This window comes from Canis aureus, chromosome 28 (assembly GCF_053574225.1).
Source record: "Canis aureus isolate CA01 chromosome 28, VMU_Caureus_v.1.0, whole genome shotgun sequence".
In the NCBI taxonomy this organism is placed as follows: Eukaryota; Metazoa; Chordata; class Mammalia; order Carnivora; family Canidae; genus Canis; species Canis aureus.
In genome coordinates this window covers 7,309,805-7,328,244 of record NC_135638.1, presented here as the reverse complement: position 1 = coordinate 7,328,244, position 18,440 = coordinate 7,309,805, and the positions used below count along the sequence as shown (strand labels likewise).

The window sequence follows — 18,440 nt, the reverse complement described above, 5'->3', positions numbered from 1 at the left end:
ACATATCTGCACCACCACGTTCACTGCAGCATTATTTACAAAAGTCAAGATCTGAAAACAACCTAAGTGTCGATCAATGGATGAATGGATAAAGAAAATATGAGAGACATATGTACATCATTTTATGCAGTCATAAAAAAGAATACAATCTTGCCATTTGTGATGGCATGGATGGACCTCAAGGGTCACTATGTTAAATGAAATAAGTAGCTAGAGAAAGACAAATACCAGGTGATCTGATTTACATGTAGAAGCTTAAAACAGACAAAAATGCAAACTCATAGATACAGAGAACAGAATGGTGTTTACCAGAGGCGTAAGGTGGTGGGTGGGCAAAATGGATGAAAGGGGTGCAAACTTCTAGTTATAAAATAAATAAGACACAGGGATGTAATATATAACATAGTATCTACAGTTAATAATACTGTACTGAACATATGAATGATGCTAATAGAGTAAATCTTAGAAGTTCTCATTGCAAGAAAAAAAATGTATAACTACACATGTTAATGGGTGTTCACTAGACTTATTGTGGTGAACAGTTTGAAACATACACAATATTGAACCATTATGTCATGCAACTGAAACTAAGATTATATTTTACTTCTACTTAATAAAGATAAATTAATTGAAAACCCCTACAAGCAGTACCTGGGTGGCTCAGTGGTTGAGCATCTTTCTTCGGCTCAGGTCATGATCTGGAGGTCCTGGGATCAAGTTCCGCATCAGGGTCCCCGCAGGGAGCCTGCTTCTCCCTCTACCTATGTGTCTACCTCTCTTTCTGTCTCTCTCATGAATAAATAATAAAATATTTTAAATAAGTAAATAAACCCTCCACAAAAACCTATGGGGATTTTGACACTATGTTAACTCTTGAACCAACCTGAGGATAGTAAGTACTTTAAAAATGTGTTTTGTAATGTATGTTGTACAGCGAAATCTGAAAATCCTTAATTTGCCATTGTGATGCCGACATTTATAATTTCACAACTTAAATATCACCTCTCAGGAGTTACCAGGCAAATGTCAGGGCCAGTTTATCCAAATATGTTACTTGCATAGATGGATAAGTTATATGGATTACATATACTAAATATGAACTAAAATATCATATACTAAATTTAAGAAAATAATCCTGAGCACTACTTAGTAATGTGGGATATGGAGATGACAGCTTAGAGGACTTTTAATAAAATTTTAAAATTAAAAAAATGCGTTGTAATTTATAACACAGGATAGCTCACCATTTATCTTCTTCAATTTCTAAGAGCAGATTTTCATATATTTTATTACACAGGGCTTGCACATATTTTGCTAAGTTAATCCCTATGTGTTTCATGTGGTTAATGTTATTTTAAATGACATTTTAAAGTTTCATTTTCTCTTCTTGCCTGCCAATATAGAAATACAATTGACTTATGCGTATTGGCATTGTACTTTGCAACCTTGCCAAATTAACAATTTTTGTCATCTTAATGATTTTTTGGGAATTTTATCCAAAGACAATATCACCTGCAAATAAATTTATTATATTTTTTTCCTTTTCAATCTCTATGACCTTCTGTCCTTTTTGGTTTATCACACTGGTAAAGACGCCCCAGTTTCTGACTAGAAACTGAGTGTAAACTTCCTTGCCTTTTTTTCTAATTTTGGGAGAAAAGTATTCAGTCTTTCTCTATTAAGTATGATTTTAACTATAGATTTTTTTTAATCACTGTTTCTTGGTAGTTTTATCATGAATACATGTTGAATTTTGTTAAATGGTTTCCCACCATCAACTTAGGTGATTATATGGTTTTTCTCCATTATTATAATTAATATAATTAATGTGTGAAGAATGATTTGGGTAGGATCCAAATGGAAATGGGTACAATGACTGGAGACTTTTATTTCAGGTGAGAAACAATTTTTGCATGTTTTAGGAGCAATCTTAGGCAAATCTGCCGGTTAGATATGCCAGCACTTCCTGAGTCAGAACTTAAGGGACAAAGAATTGTTAATAAAGACGTCCAGATTCTAGAATATTCTAGGATGACTTCCAGAGTGTGAATGGAGAGTCACTTACGGAGATGAGCAAGACCTAAAGTAGATTCAGTTTGTGCGTGTGTGTGTATGTGTGTGTGGTTTTTCTTGGATTTGATAAATCTTAGATTCTTAGGAGGGTCGAAGAGGAAGAGTCAGCTTGGAAGTTGGATAGATGACTTGAGCTAGAGAAGAGGTCTGAACTTGATACTTGCATTTGAGAAATTTAGGGTACAGCTCATATTTGAAAGCAATATCTTTCTATGACTTTCAGAGCTTCAGCACTTCCTTGTCACTCCTTGATATTTTTTCTTTTCTCAAATTCCATTTTCTTTCCTTAAATATCTATTACTTAAGCTTTAAGACTTAGCCAAATATTTTCTCTCCAGGAAATCCTTTCCTAAACCCTCCAAGTTTTAGTGTATAGCTGACATACAAAGCCAAAGAAAGAGCTTGAGGTGAGAATGCAGAGAATGAAAAAGACATAGTTTGGGACCAAGCCTTGAAAGACTAACTGTAAGAGTCAGATTTCACAAAAGCCAGAAGTAACGGTCTCAAAAAGCCATTGTGTGATCCACTGTATCAAATACTTTTGAAAAAAATTTAAAAATGAATGGAATTTAAAACTTTTCAAAAATGTTTAAATTAGCTCTCTTAAGCTGTGCCTTTGCAGAATAGTGCAAGAACCTTTGGCATTGAATAGTTCATATCCAGGGCCTATAACAGAAGGAAGTTTTTTTTTTCCTTATGCCATGCTCAAGTATCCCAAAGAGCACTATTTTTTGGACTGTGACAATGACATACCCATGTAAGCTTAACAATATTACAAGAAAATAGGAAAGAGAAACTTAAAATTGCTACATAAAACTTTGTGAAGGTAAAGCCCATCTGCTTACTAATTAAAAAATACTTTGTGAGTGAAATTCAAAATTGAGTGAAATTCAAAATTGAGTGAAATTCAAAATTGAGGATTTATATAACTCTTTCTCTCTAGGAAGGTATTAAATGTGACAGAAAAAATAACTGCACAAAAAAAAGTTTAAGGTAATCTTAGGGAAGTGCAATGATTTAAGTAAAAGAGATTTATTATATTTATGATTTATTTTATTGTGGGGACCTGAAATCTTATTTTTCTTCTCTGATAAATACATTTTTAACTAGTCATCAAGGTCCAAAGAACAGTTAATACAAATAAACATACACCATACTGTAGCAGAGAGTTTTATATTATAAATGAATGTTTGGGTTCTCTGCCTTCTGCTCTCTGTTCAAAATACTCAGACTCTCTGGAGCCATAATTTTAAATCCCCATGAGTTGACTCAGCTTTTTATCTTTTCAAAGATAGATACATAGTACTAGCAATTTTAGTGTCTGGTATTTGTGGAAGCTTATTCTATAAATGTTTAATTTACTTAAGGATGAATTGACAGTCATTTTTTTTTTTACTAGAATTTGCACTGGTCTCAATATTTCTGTTTTAAAAATAAAAGGCATCAGCACCTTGTAAGCTTTGTCCTAAATGTTCTTTTTCAATATCTGATATGTCATATGTGGCATAGTTAGGAGATCAATGCTTTAGAATTATTTTTTTCTGAAAAACGAAAAGCACACACTAAATGTTTTTTTTAAATCTTTCTATGTTTGTGTTATTAAGTTCGTGGCATCTATTTATAATCAACTAGCCTCTTAGGTTCTGGTAAGATAAGTTTGAATTGCTTAGGTGGTAATATTTGACAAATACTGGGAAATTTGGTTGAAATATAGTAGTCTGAAGAAACCCTTTAGCATTGATGATATAACTGGTATTTTCCAGAGGCCTCATTAGCTTATTGATAAATTTAGAATTTAAAAAATAATATCTAACATTTATTGTTGGCTATTTATTTGGTATTTTTCTTGTTTACTTAATTTGCTTGCTTTTTTTCATTGTCAGGCTTCCATAAATTGGTTTGATAGAAAATTAGCTCTCCTTTGCTTCTAAGTGGATGTTTCTTGAATGAAGAGTTTCAGAGCAAATGGTGACCTATCAAGTTCCACATATTCTCTTGATTCTTACAAAGGAAATGTTTACAAATAACAATGCAATCACTTTTTGAAGTTAATGTGACTCCTGAAGAATCCAGGTTCTGTTGTACTTTCCACTCAAAATCTCTAATTGACAATTATCTGGCTATTCCCACCATATACAAAGCACTGTCAGGCTCAGGGCTGGGAGCTAGCCAAAAGAATATCATTCATCTCCCCTTCCTACTACTTGATACCTGTGGTTTCTCTTGTTTCTATCATGCTGAGGTCTATCATGCTTTAAATCTAAATTTTTATTTTTATTGTTTTTAGGTCTTTCCCTAAAATTCAACGTCTCTGGCTTCATATCTTTTTTTATTTTTTGACATAAGTTTATCATTTTTATCATTATTTTTTTATTTTTATTTTTTTTAATTTATTTTTTATTGGTGTTCAATTTACTAACATACAGAATAACACCCAGTGCCCGTCACCCATTCACTCCCACCCCCCGCCCTCCTCCCCTTCTACCACCCCTAGTTCGTTTCCCAGAGTTAGCAGTCTTTACGTTCTGTCTCTATATGTTCTCATTCATTTGGGGAATATAAATCATTATTTTTTTAAATCTAAGTCATAACATCTCACATGCTAGGCTCCAAGATTTGACAGCCACAGCGTGCCTCTACTGGAAAGAAAGAGGGCACCTGTGGTTCTTACAGACTTGCTTGTTATGTGCTGCTCCTGAAAACAATCCATTGACTGTGAAATGAGATGTCCAAATACACAGTGCGCTCAAGTATATATTAGAGATTTGATCATTTTGCTAACTTTTCACAATATAATAGCTATTATAGTAATCTGAATTTTCCTAATCAATTGTAGGACATCGTTATAAGGAAACTTACCTTAATAGCAATACCTCAGATTGCATTGGACCTCATCTTCATTTCATAACATCTCAATTCCTCCCAAGTCTTCTGGATTTATCTAAAAATTTCTAAAGCTATCTCAGAAAATGGTCGTTTATTTCAAAGCTTCCTTGATGATGTCATCATCCATATAGCCACCTGAAAGTGATATTTTGCCTTGGTTTCTGCTTTAGTTATTAGAAGAAAATTAATTCTTGCTTAAAGTGCTCTAGTTCGGGCTCCCCAGAGCTGCAATATTTATGGAACTATAACTCTGGACAAAGTATGAAAACTACTCTTCTCCAAAGAAGATAAGCACACATGATGAGCTGAACTTTAACAGAAATTTCCCTTTGAGAGATTTTGAAGCCATGGTGCAGAGAAACAGAGTCCAAGCAAAAAGGAGCAGGTTTAGAGGATAGATGAAACAGACATTAGAGTTTGGGATTTCCTATAACAATTTAGACTTGGGGACATGATTTGAAAGGAAGTCAATCACCCCCCCCAAAAAAGAACCCCAAAATCTGTGTAAGATCTCCTTAAAATCTTAGCTGAATGCTAAAGATGAACAAGTATAGCTTAAGATTCTGGGAGACTTAAAAAAGAATAGAGATTATAGAGATAGCAGAGAACTGGAAAGACACTGGAAGCATTGCCAACCCAGAGTACAGTATCTTCATGACCACCCACATACTCAGTTGAGACCCAAAACAGGCACACACAGCAGTAAGGACTAAACAATTGCTTAGGACTAAGATAAATTGAAAAAAATCTTTCTGACAAAGCCTAAAAATAAACTTCAACATGATTAAAATGATTTAAGGGTAATTTGACTGTTCTATCGAAATGAAGCATCCTTTAGAGAAAAGTTACATGATGCAGGTATCTTAAATTTGAATAATTTAATTCACACAGCAAAAAAACCTATATACTAGATATACAAAAGAGCAAGAAAAAGTGACTGATAACTAAGAAAGACGAAAAATAGAACTAGATCCAGAGATGAGTTAGACATTAGAATTAGGCAACAAGAAATTCAAAATGCTGATTAATATATTTTTAAAAAGTTAAGGAGATAATAGAAACAATGTATAAAAAGTAGAATATTTCTGGGCCCCTGGATGGCTCAGTTGGTTCAGCATCCGAATCTTGATTTGGCTAGGGTCATGATCTCAGGGTTCTGAGATCAAGCTCTGCTTTGGGCTTAATGCTGGCTGTGGAATCTGCTGAAAATTCTCCTTCTTCCTCTCCCTTTGCCCCTCCTCCCATGCTTGCATATGTATATGCTCTCTCAGAAAGAGAGAAAGAAAAAAAGAAAGAAAGAAAGAAAGAAAGAAAGAAAGAAAGAAAGAAGAAAGAAAAAGAAGAAAGAAAGAAAGAAAGAAAGAAAGAAAGAAAGAAAGAAGAAAGAAAGAAAGAAGAAAGAAGAAAGAAAGAAAGAAAGAAAGAAAGAAAGAAAGAAAAGAAAGAAAGAAAGAAAAAAGAAAGAAAGAAAAAAGAATATTTCAACAGATAAGCACACTCTTCAGGAAAAACAATGCAGGGTCTACAATTCAAAAATATATTACAAAATGAAGAACTCATTGTATGAATATAAATTTGAGAATTTAATAGAAAATATCCAAACTGCAACAAAGAAGAAAATAAAACTTTCATAGAATCAAGTACAGAAATACATGGGACCCACTTTAAAAAATGTAAATATCAAAAAAAAATAAAATAAAATAGAATAAAATCAATGTAAATATCATTAATTTTCCACAGAAAGGAGATAATGGGGGAGAGAAATATTGAAAAAAAAACCACATAAATGCATAGTTAATACTGAAATATATAAAGCAACAATTAACATACATAAAGGAAGAAATTGACAGTAATACAACAGTATGGGGCTTTAACACCCCACTTCTACCAATGGACAGACAGATGATCAAGACAGAAAATCAAGAAAACAGTAGCTTTGAAAGACATATTAGACCAGATGGACCAAACAGTTATACGTAAATATATAACATCCCATTCAAAAAAAACCCGAATACACGTTCTTTGCAAGTGCACATGGAACATTCTCCAGGACAGATTACATGTTAGGTCACAAAAGAAGATACAATATATTAAAAAAGATTGAAATCTTACCATGCATCTTTCCTGATTACAATTGTATGAAACTAGAAAAAATAAAACTGCAAGAAAAAATGTGGAAAGATTACAAATGTATGAGGTAGATAACATGTTACTAAACAATGAATGGGTCAACCAAGAGATCAAAGAGTAAGTTCAAATAGAAAAAAATACACGGAGACCAATGAAAATGAAAATATAATAGTGCCAAATCCTTGAGAAGCAACAAAACCTGTTCTTACAGGGAGGTTGATAACAAAACTGGCCTACCTCAAGAAAGAGGGAAAATCTCAAATAAACCACCTAGCATTACACCGAAAGGAGCTGAAGATAAAACAAAGCTCAACTTCAGCAGAAACAAGAAAATAATAAAGATTAGAGCAGACATAAATGTAATCAAAACAGTATAGTACTGTCAGAAAAATAGACACACCGATCAATGGAATAAGATAGAGAAGCCAGAGTTAAACCTGTGCTTCTCTGGTCACTTAATCTATGACAAAGGAAGCTGGAATATACAATAGGAAAAAAAAATCTTTTCAACAAATGCTCCTGGGAAAACTGGACAGGCATATGCAAAACAATGAAACTGGACCACTTTCTTTAACCGTACAGAAAAATAAACTCAAAATGGATTAAAGACCTAAATATGAGACCTGAAATCATAAAACTAGAAGAAAACATAGGCAGTAATTTATTTGACTTTGATCACAGAAACAGTTTTCTAGATATGTCTCCTCAAGCAAGGTAAAAAAAAAAGCAAAATTAAATCATTGAGACTACATCAAAATTGAAAACTTTTGCACAACAAAGAAAACCATCAATAAACTGCAAGGCAACTGAATGTGAGAAGATATTTGCGAAATAAACATCTGATAAGGGATTAATATCTAAAATTATTTTAAAGACTTCTACAAGCTAACACTTAAAAAGACAAATAACTTACTTAAAAATGGGCACAGGACCTGAATAGAAATTTTTCCAAATGACATACAAATGGCCAATAAGCATTTGGGAAGATGGTCAACATCAGCAATTATCAGGGACATGTAAAACAAAACCACTATGAGATGTCATCTTATACTGGTCAGAATTTTAAAAATTTTAAATTTTTTTACCAATAACAAGTATTGGTAAAAATGTGGGGAAATCAGAACCCTTGTACACTGTTGAAAATACAAATTAGGGCAGCCCTGCTGGCCCAGCAGTTCAGAGCCACCTTCAGCCCAGGGCGTAATCTTCGAGACCTTGAATCGAGTCCCACGTCGGGCTCCCTGCATGGAGCCTGCTTCTCCCTCTGCCTGTGTCCAGCATCTCTCTCTCTCTCTCTCTCTCTCTCTTTTTCTCTCTCGTGAATAAATAAATAAAATCTTTAAAAAAAAAAAGAAAATACAAATTGGTGCAGCCACAGTGGAAAACTGTGTATGGAAGTTCCTTAAAATATTAAAAATAGAATTATCATATTACCCAAGTAACTCCCAAGAATTATCATATTACCCAAGTAACTTCTGGGTATTCACTCAAAGAAAATGAAAACACTAATTCAAAAAGATACATGCATCCCTATAGTTATTGAAGCACTATTTCCAATAGTCAAGATATGGAAGTAACCCAAGTGTCCATTAATAGATGAATGGATAAAGAGGATATGCCCCCCTACATACACACACTGGAATATTTTTCAACCATAAAAAAAGAGATCTTGACGCTTGCAGCAACTTGGATGGGCCTAGAAGGTATAATTACAAGTGAAATGAGAGTTGAACACCTAACCATTTCATTCATGTTTATGATGTAAGAAACAAAAGAACAAAGAAAGAGGGGAAAAAGAGACAAACAAAAATCCACTCTTACATACAGAGAACAACCTATGATTGCCAGAGTGGAGGTGAGTGGGGTGATGGGTGAAACAGATAAAGAGGATTAAGAGTACCCTTACGGTGACGAGCCCTGAGTAATGCACAGAAGCGTTGAATCATTGTACTGTACACTTGAAATTACGATAACACTATGTCAATTATACTTCAGTAAAGAAAAAAATTAGTTTAAAAAATGTGAAGACAACAATCTATAAATTCAACTAGATCAGTGACTTTGAGCTGGATAAACACAAAGAAAACCATTACTAAGCATTTTACAAACCCTTTGCTCCAAAAAAATATAAAATCTTAAAAGTAAGCAGAGACAAAAAAAAAAAACATAGATATGAGGAGAACAACAGAATCAAAATAATGGAAAAATATCTTTAGAGTTATGGGGTGGGAATGGTGGTAACTGCCAACTCAGAATTCAATAATCAGCAAAACAAAAAACAAAAAACAAAAAACAAAACAAAAAACAAAACAAAACAAAAAACAAACCCACAACAAACCCTCCAAGATAAAAATGTATTATCTACTGGGACATAATAAAGCACCCCCCAAATTTTGCAGTTTCAAACAACACATTTTTATCTTGTAATTACAGTGCATCAGAAATTTGGGCACAGGTTAACTGGGTCTTCTGATGAATGGATAAAGAAGAGTCACTGGTGATTCTCATAGGCTGTGTGACTTTTTTATTTTTTATTTTAATTTTTTTTTTTTGCTGTGTTCTTTTAAAGCTCAGCTAGAAAAGGAGGTGCTTTTAAAATTAACTCACATGATTTAGGGTAACGTTTTTGAGCTGAGGGCCTCAGTTAAGCACTGGCTGATAGCTGGAGGTTGTGCTACCTGGGCTTTTCTAACACAGCAGTTGGCTTCACCAAAGCGAGGGAGAGAAGGAATGTGCTAGCATGACAGTAGTCAGGATCTTTGCCATCTAACTACGCAAGTGATAATCCATCACGCCTTCTGTACTCTATTGGTTAGAAGCAAAGACCAGAACCTGCCTACATTCAAGAGGATGGGATTGCACAAAGGTGGAAACCAGGAGAGGGTCATTAGGGCCATCTAAAAAGCCTGTCAGATAGACAGACATAATGAAGCCTTTGCCAAAAAAAAAAAAAAAAAAAAAAAGAGAGAGAGAGAGAGAGAGAAAGAAAATTATTTAAATTGAATGAAATTAAAACATTAGACACACCTCAGGAATAAACATGTATATTATCTGTAACTTATTGTCAATAATAAAAAGGGATCTAAATAAAAATGACAGAAGTATTTCAAAATATGAGGGAAGAAATAGAGTGAGACCAGCACAGTATCTTTTGAGAAGAGAGTAACTGCTTTTTCCTGAGGACCTATGTCAAGTATTATTTTAGACACTTCACATGAATTATTTATAGTCACAAAATACAGTTAGCAGTGGATGTAAATATGAAGACATAAGATCTCTATAAGAATTCTAGATTAAATTGAATATGAAGTATGAGTATAAAATTAGATTAATATTATCTGAAATGGAGTATCTTATAGTAACACTGTACACTTTTTAACTTCTTAATAAAAACAGGTAAAATTCAATTGGCGGATCCCTTTTCCTTCCCTGGGTAAGTGCATAGGCATAGCAGCAGCAGCTGCTGCTGCTTCTTCCTCCCTCCTTCTCCTTCCTCCCCTCCTCCTCTCCCCTCTTCCTCCCTCCCCCCTCCTCCCTCCCTCCTCCTTCTTCCTTCCTTCTTCTCCTTCCTCCCTCCTCCTCCTTCCTGCCTCCTCCTCCTTCCTCCCTGCTCCTCTTTCCTGCCTCCTCCTCCTCCTTCTTCCCTCCTCCTCCTTCCTCCTCCTCCTTCGTTCTTCTTTCCTCTTCTTCTTCGTGCATAGGCACAGCTTCTGAAGCTGCAATAATCATTTGTGATTTATTTTAACAAGCATGAGGACAAATGCAAACTTTTAAGACTGATGACGTGAAAACAAAAACCAGCCAGATGTAGCCCTAGTCTAACCACATCAGCACTGAAATACCTTTCCCCAGACTACACTACTCCTTATAATAATACTGGATGTTCTTGGTTTTTATTATATGTCAGTGACAGTGCCAAAATGGATCTTGATAATAGCAGATAAATAGCATTTTTTTCACATGTTGATTAGGCCTTCAGTTTTCTTGTTCTAGAAAAACATCTTTAGGCATATATTGGGATTTATCATGATATGCATCACAAATATCTTCCTTAAACACAAGACTCATTAATTAACTTTTGTAAAAAAATGTTATTTATATATAAGTTTGTCATTTTGAATATGATAAAATTGACAGTCTTGAACTCTCTGATTAGAAGTTTTCCTACTTCTGATTGTTTTCCTTAATCCCACATCATGTAGATATTCTTTTATAAGCCCTTCATGGTCTTTTAAAATTATGGACTTCATAAGTAGGTTTATGTAATGTATAATATGTATTTTGTATGCACATATTTTTATATGATGTATAATAAAATATAAATGGAGGGATCCCTGGGTGGCTCAGTGGTTGAGCATCTGCCTTTGGCCCAGGACGTGATCCTGGAGACCCGAGATCAAGTCCCATGTTGGGCTTCCTGCATGGAGCCTGCTTCTCCCTCTGCCCGTGTCCCTGCTTCTCTGTCTTTCTCTCTCTCTCTGTGTCTCTTATAAATAAATAAATAATGTTTAAAAAAATATATATATAAATGGAAATTTTCTGTGTGTGGCAATGATCAGGATTCTGTTTTTTTTTTTTTTTTTTAAGTGTGGACATCAAAACATCCTGAATATTATATTGGATATGTTCAGACCTCATACTGTCTAAGATACTGATTAAATTGTATTCAATACCCTTCATTCAGTTTACTGTTTATTGTTTCTCTGTTGATAGTATAGCCGTTTCACAGATTTCAAGTTCTATTATTAAGTACATAAATACTCAGAATTTTCTTGATGAAATGACTCATTGCTCATTAGAAAATGGCCTTAATTAATCCTTGGAATTTTGTGGCTTTGAATTCTACTTTATCTGATATTAATACAGTCACTATTTTTGCCTGGTATATGTTAATTTTTCATTTTACTTTTAATCTTTTGTGTCTTTGTATTTAAGATGTAATTGCTGATATACAAAATGTTGGAGTTTGGAGGAAATAGTCAAGGAAGAATTTCTGAGATGTCTTTGGTGCAGGTGGGCAGAAAAAGCTACACTTGGGTGGTGACCAATGACTGATTATCTACCTTCAAGTTGAGAAGAGGCTAAGGACAGCACAAGGTATTTTGGAAACAAAATTTCCAGGATGCTGAGGGGGTGAGCTATTGTTGTGAAAAGGTCATTTATTACTGTTTAGTAAAAACTCAGTCATGAGATCCTTCAGATGTTTATCAGTGGGCCAGATACCTGGAGGATGATTGCTAATATAGATCTTAAGGGGTAGGGATAAAGGGAGTTGCCAAAGGGATTCTTAGGTTAAGACTCGCAGAGCCTTTTGGTCTTAGCAAAGTATTGGCATGGAGGCAGATAAATTCCTGGAGGAATGTCCCTCTGCCTATGTTGGACTTATCAATGGGCCATAAGTAGTAAGGAAATTTCATTTGTTTTCGCCTTTGTTTTCCACATGAATTACTATTAAGTCATATAAAATCTGCCTTTTTTTTTTTACAACAACTCCTGCCTTTTAAGTGGGATGTTTATTTTTTTAAGATTTTATTTATTTTTCCATGAGAGACACAGAAAGAGAGGCAGAGACATAGGCAGAAGGAAAAGCAGGCTCCCTGCAGAGAGCCTGATGCAGGACTCGATCCCAGGACCCTGGAAACACGACCTGAGCTGAAGGCAGAGGCTCAACCACTGAGCCACCCAGGCACCCCATAATTGGGATGTTTAATCTATCTGCATTTAGACTACTTTTATGGTTAGCTTTAAGTTCGTCATCTTCTTTCTTGCTCTCTATTTGTAGCATCTGTTCTTTGTTCTCTTCTATCATTTTTCTGCTCTTTTGCAATAAGTGAAGAAGATTTTATGCTTCACTTTTTCTCCATTTTTGGCTTATTGTGACTTGATGTTTAGTTATTCTAGTAGTTACTTTACTGTCTACAATATACATCTTTATCTTATGACAATTTACCTTCAAGTCCTATTACACTACTTCATATATAAGAATCTTAAAATAGCATGCACCAGAAATGGTGAAATTATGGACCCCTGAAAATTTACTCTTGTATAAAAGCAACAAGAACACAAGACAAAAAAAAATGGTGAAAAACTAACATCAAAAATCTGGAAGTTAACCAGAGGCTTGAAACAAGTTGACGACTACTTATCAAGAAAAAAAGCTGAAATTTGGTATTAACAGTGGGATTTGTGGCAATTCGGCTTCCCCTTCTTCCCTTCAACCTCTGTGCAGCTACTCAATAGATTTGAATATAAACACCCTTTCATTCATGATGGAAATCACCAGTCTAGGAACCTTCGTAGGGCAAAACAGGCTCAGAGCTCTCTTCAAACAAACATTTCCAGAGAACAGTGTTTATCTGAACTACCTGACAGTTCCCTAAGAAAACCTCACAGAGATCATCTTTATTTGACCTGACCTGGAACTTGTTCAGTGAAAACAACCTTTTCCCTAAGGGAGGAAGGGTGTCAAAAACCCTTGAAGCCTACCTGAAGCCGTGATAAGAACTGGGGCAAACAAGAAGCTGACCAAACAAACAAACCAAAAGCCTTAATGGAAAACCTGGGCAATAAAAAGAAATCATTCAAAGGATGTTCTCTCACTATAATGGAACGAAATAATTCAAGAACCAAAGGACAATGAGAAAGTCACAAATTGGTAGAAAATAGACTTTACATTCCTAAACAACCAATGGGCCAATGAAGAAATCAGTGTACAAATTAGAAAGTACAATGAGATGAGAAAAATAAAAACACATTATAGAACAATAAACAAACTTATAGAAAAAACCATGCTTAGAGGTGAATTTATAGATGTCAATACCTATATTTGATAGGTAGACCTCAAATCACTAACCTAATCTTTAAGAAACCAGAAAAAGAAAAAAAAAAAAAAAGAACCAAAGCAAGCAGAAGGAAATAATAGAAATTAGAGCAAAAAGAAATGAAATATAGATTAGAAAACCAATAGAGAAAATGTATGAAACTTTTCAAATTAGTTCTTTGAAAAAAATTGGTAAGAAATACAAAAATGGGGATCCCTGGGTGGTGCAGCGGTTTGGCGCCTGCCTTTGGCCCAGGGCGTGGTCCTGGAGACCCAGGATCGAATCCCACATCGGGCTCCCAGTGCATGGAGCCTGCTTCTCCCTCTGCCTGTGTCTCTGCCTCTCTCTCTCTCTCTCTCTGTGACTATCATAAATAAATAAAAATTAAAAAAAAAAAGAAATACAAAAATGAAGTGTCTCAATTTACACAATTAGGAAAGAGGGGACATTATTTACCACTTACAGAGACAAAAAAAATGATTATAAGGGAAAACTATGAACAATTTTATGTCAACACATTAGATAATATGGATGAAATGGACAAAACTCCTAGAAAGATGCAAACTACCAAACTGACTCAAGAAGAGGTACATCTAAACAGATCTGTAACAAGCAGAGTGGAAATTACTAATAAAGTACTTCCCACACACACAAAAAAGAAAACAAACAAACAAAAAAACCAAGCTCATATGGCTTAACTGGTGGATTTATAAAATGTTTAAAGAATTTAACACCAGCCCTTTACAAATTTTTCAAAAAATAGAGGAGATGCTTCTCCATCCATTCTGTGAGGCCAGAATAACCCTGATATCAAAACCAGGAAAAACTCAGGGGCACCTGGGTGGTTCAGTTGATTAAGCAGCTGACTTAGGCTCAGGTCATGTTCTCAGGGTCCTGGGATCAAGCCCTGCGCCAAGGTCCCACCCACCCACCCACCCCACTCAGCATGGAGTCTGCTTGTCCATCTCCCTCTGCCCCTCTCCCTTCTCCTGCTTGCTCTCTCAAATAAATAAATCTTTAAAAAACAAATCTAGCAAAATCAACACAAGAAAATAAAACTATTGGGACCCCTGGGTAGCTCAGCAGTTGAGTTTCTGCCTTCAGCTCAGGGCGGGATCCTGGGATCGAGGACTGAGTCCCACATCAGGCTCCTAGCAGGAAGCCCACTTCTCCCACTGCCTGCCTGCCTGCCTGTCTCTCTCTCTTTCTCTCAATCTCTCTCTGTCTCTCATGAATAAATAAATAAAATCTTAAAAAAAAAAAAAAGAAAACTATAGACCAAATATCTCATGATTACGGTCACAAATATTGACTACAAAATGCTAGCAAAATGAATCAGGCAACCTAAAAAGGATCTTAGACCACAGCCAAGTGTGACTTATTGCAGAAATACAAGGCTGGCTCAACATATGAAAACCACCATATGATTACATCAATAGCCACAGAAAAAGCACTTGACAAAATCTAATACCAATTTTAAGTGGTGTCATTTTCCTCTGTCTGAAGGCCTTCAACTGTTCTTGGATTGAAGGTCTATGGGTCATAAATTTTTTCAGTTTTATTATGCTCAAAAATATATTCAACCTACAATTTTAAAACATAATTTTGTTACTTAAGAATTCTAGATTGATGGTTTTCCTCCCAATACTTTAAGGATGTTTCTACAATGTTCACTTGTGTGGACTGTGTCTTTGAAATATCTGTTGCAATTCCTCTATTTGTTCCCCTGTGTATAATGCATTTTTAAATTTCTGGCTTATTTTTTTCATTTCTTCTTTTTTATTGCAACTGTTCAATTAATTCAAGAGTTATAATGTGCACTAGTATAATTCCTACATTTCTCTTGAATGGGATTCAGTAAGATTATTGGATCAGTCAGCTTATAATTTTTATCAAATATGAAAATATTTTGCCATGATTTCATCACATGTATCTTTTTTTCTGTCCTTTTCTTTCTTTTCTCTAGTTTGAACACTCCAATTACTGCTGTATTTGTCTGCTTCACATTACTCCAGATTTACTCATGTTCTTTATCATAAAATGAAGATAATATTTAGCTCATAAGAAAACAGCATAGTAAATCCCCCATAAATAATAGCTGCTCTTAAATAAAATAATGAAGAAAATACCCATATAAATATTAAAAAGTCAAACATAATTTCAGGGATTCTATACTAGGTTTTCTCAACATATAATCAGGAGCTACATTCAAAAAAAAGGTCTTTGTTTAGTGAGGAAAGTATTTTTTTTTGTTTTGTTTTCTCTTTCTTTCTTTACTTGGTACCTCTGATTACTAAACTGTCTAGATTTTAATATTTACAAGCTTTCAAATGTCCACAAGAAAATGTTCAATCCTCAAAAATCTCTAATCTCATAATTAATAATATATACAATATATTAAAGAGAACATTTAAAGCAATTTTCAATTTACTTAACTAGTCACAGAATTAATTATAAAGCCTTTTTTAAGTTCTTTGACATAATTTTGTATGACTCTCAATTTTATTTAAACAGCAATTGTCTTCTTAGCACAACACAAATAGTGCACTGGGTAAAAGTCTTCTATATAGTCCCATCAATAGAATAAATTGATATTTTTGAAAGGCCATATTCCAGATGGAGGTTTTCAATTTGTATCAAAGGAAAGTTCCACATATTTTTGGAATTTTGTGTTTAAAAATAAAGTAGAACTTAGAATATATTGTTCAATATTCTACTAAGATTCTAGCCTTGCCACTACAGATTAAAATAAAGTTCTCCACCATGTATGAAGAAAATATAAAAGATAAGGATAGAGTAATTGAAGAAAAGGAGATTTTCCTCAAAATGAAACATGTGATTGGTCTTTACCGCCAATCTGCTCTGTTCTCTGAGACAAAACAAACCATGCATAAAAATAACAGTAATTTTCAAAAAACAAAAACAAAAACAAAAACCAGTAATTTTCAGCACACCTAAATGACAATGAAGAGAATTTAGAATTAAGCTGCACTTAGAAAAAGAAGAAAAAAAATCAACACATGCTTATCATGAAAAATGCATTCTATCCCATTTAACAAAATGAATACTATAGGCTTTATAAGGAAAAATATTCATTGATATCATCTTTCTATACACATTCAGGCAAATTTTCCTCCTCTAGAGCATTTGGTAAATAAAAAGAATTCCTTTAACCTTGAGAGCAATCTGGAAACTACAAAAAAGATACAGTTATAAAGCCATGAGAGTCGGCACTGCCTGTACCTGCTCAGAATAATGGCAACGGCTGATGTTCAGCAGAGCTATTCTGACCCATATCCTTCAGGAAGATCTCAGTAGCCTTAGCTAGGATATTCCATTTGGTTTCTTCGTGTATCAGAACGTATTCACTATGTTACTACTCATCAGTAGTAGCTGCTCATTTGAAAAGAGTATTCTTTCAGGAGCTTTTCCCAAAACTTGAGTAACGCCTTACTTACTTACATCATAGTCAAGCCTTTATTCAAGACCTCACGAAATCCATGGATACAGACCTCCTATGCTGACATCACAGCCCACTGAAGAAAGCAAGCAGAGGTCCAAAGACTGTGTGTGACTATATTACAAAGCACTATAATTTGACTTATACCAAACTGTTTTTACTTCTTTCTCCATAAATTTAACTCTCACTCAAAAACCTTTTCATGAAATAAAATTCTATCATATTATGTACTTAATAATATTGGACCATGATACGCCTTAACCCTTCTGAACCGTTGGTTGGGTGGAAATGAATGCAGAAAGCAAACGAAACAAGTATACTTCTGATTTTGGGGTTTGAGTGACACTAAAACTACTATTTTTCTACTGAGTATTTAAGAGAAATCATTCAATAAAAAGGCACAACTATTCATAACTATTGGCTCTGTGGAGAGTCAGTGTTCATCATTTCAATAGATGAAGTTACTTTTTTTACTTCGATTTCTTTTTGAAGATCTTGCAAGATGGTTTTAGTTAAGGTCACTTGGAATTTGAAAATAGCCTAAATTTAACTCATATCATATAACAATAAATTGTTACTTTTCATTTCCTTTATCTTTTATTTCCATGTTGACCCTTGTATTACTACTTTTAATGATTTATTTATTTCATTCACTATCCCAGTGTAGTTCTTGGAAGCTCTTTTTCATGCTAGCAAGCCAGGGCATCACAGAACTTAACAGTTCCATTCCTTTTTTTATTCCATTTCTTAAAACCTTTGCTATAAGTTCTATACTCCCTAGAGCCTATAGCTTTTATCATCATAGTATGGGTCCCAGAGCCAGGCAACTGTTACATGTTTCACTTACCTACTCAGAGGTACGTGCAGAATCGGAGGTAAAACAGTGAACCAACAGACAGTCGTAGTAATACTCACAATTACACCAAAAGTTGTTCCTCACAATATTAAAAACAATCAGATTCCAAGAGTAGAATCTGCTTTTACATCTGGCCAAATAGAATATTATTACCACTAAAATTATTGCTTACATCTGTTTCTTCTCTAAATATATTGTGCTGCTATACAGACAC

At 34.3% G+C, this 18,440-nt stretch overlaps 1 long non-coding RNA gene across 5 annotated transcripts in view; it reads right to left on the bottom strand.

Moving 5' to 3' along the window:
• LOC144300370 (uncharacterized) overlaps positions 1-17,373 on the bottom strand; it is a 143,897-nt gene extending 126,524 nt beyond the window's left edge. For all 5 annotated transcript variants that reach the window (XR_013366967.1, XR_013366969.1, XR_013366966.1 and 2 more), the window contains exon 1: positions 17,154-17,373. This is a non-coding gene — a long non-coding RNA (uncharacterized LOC144300370). The remainder of the gene's footprint in view (positions 1-17,153) is intronic.
• Between the last annotated feature and the right edge of the window lie 1,067 nt (positions 17,374-18,440).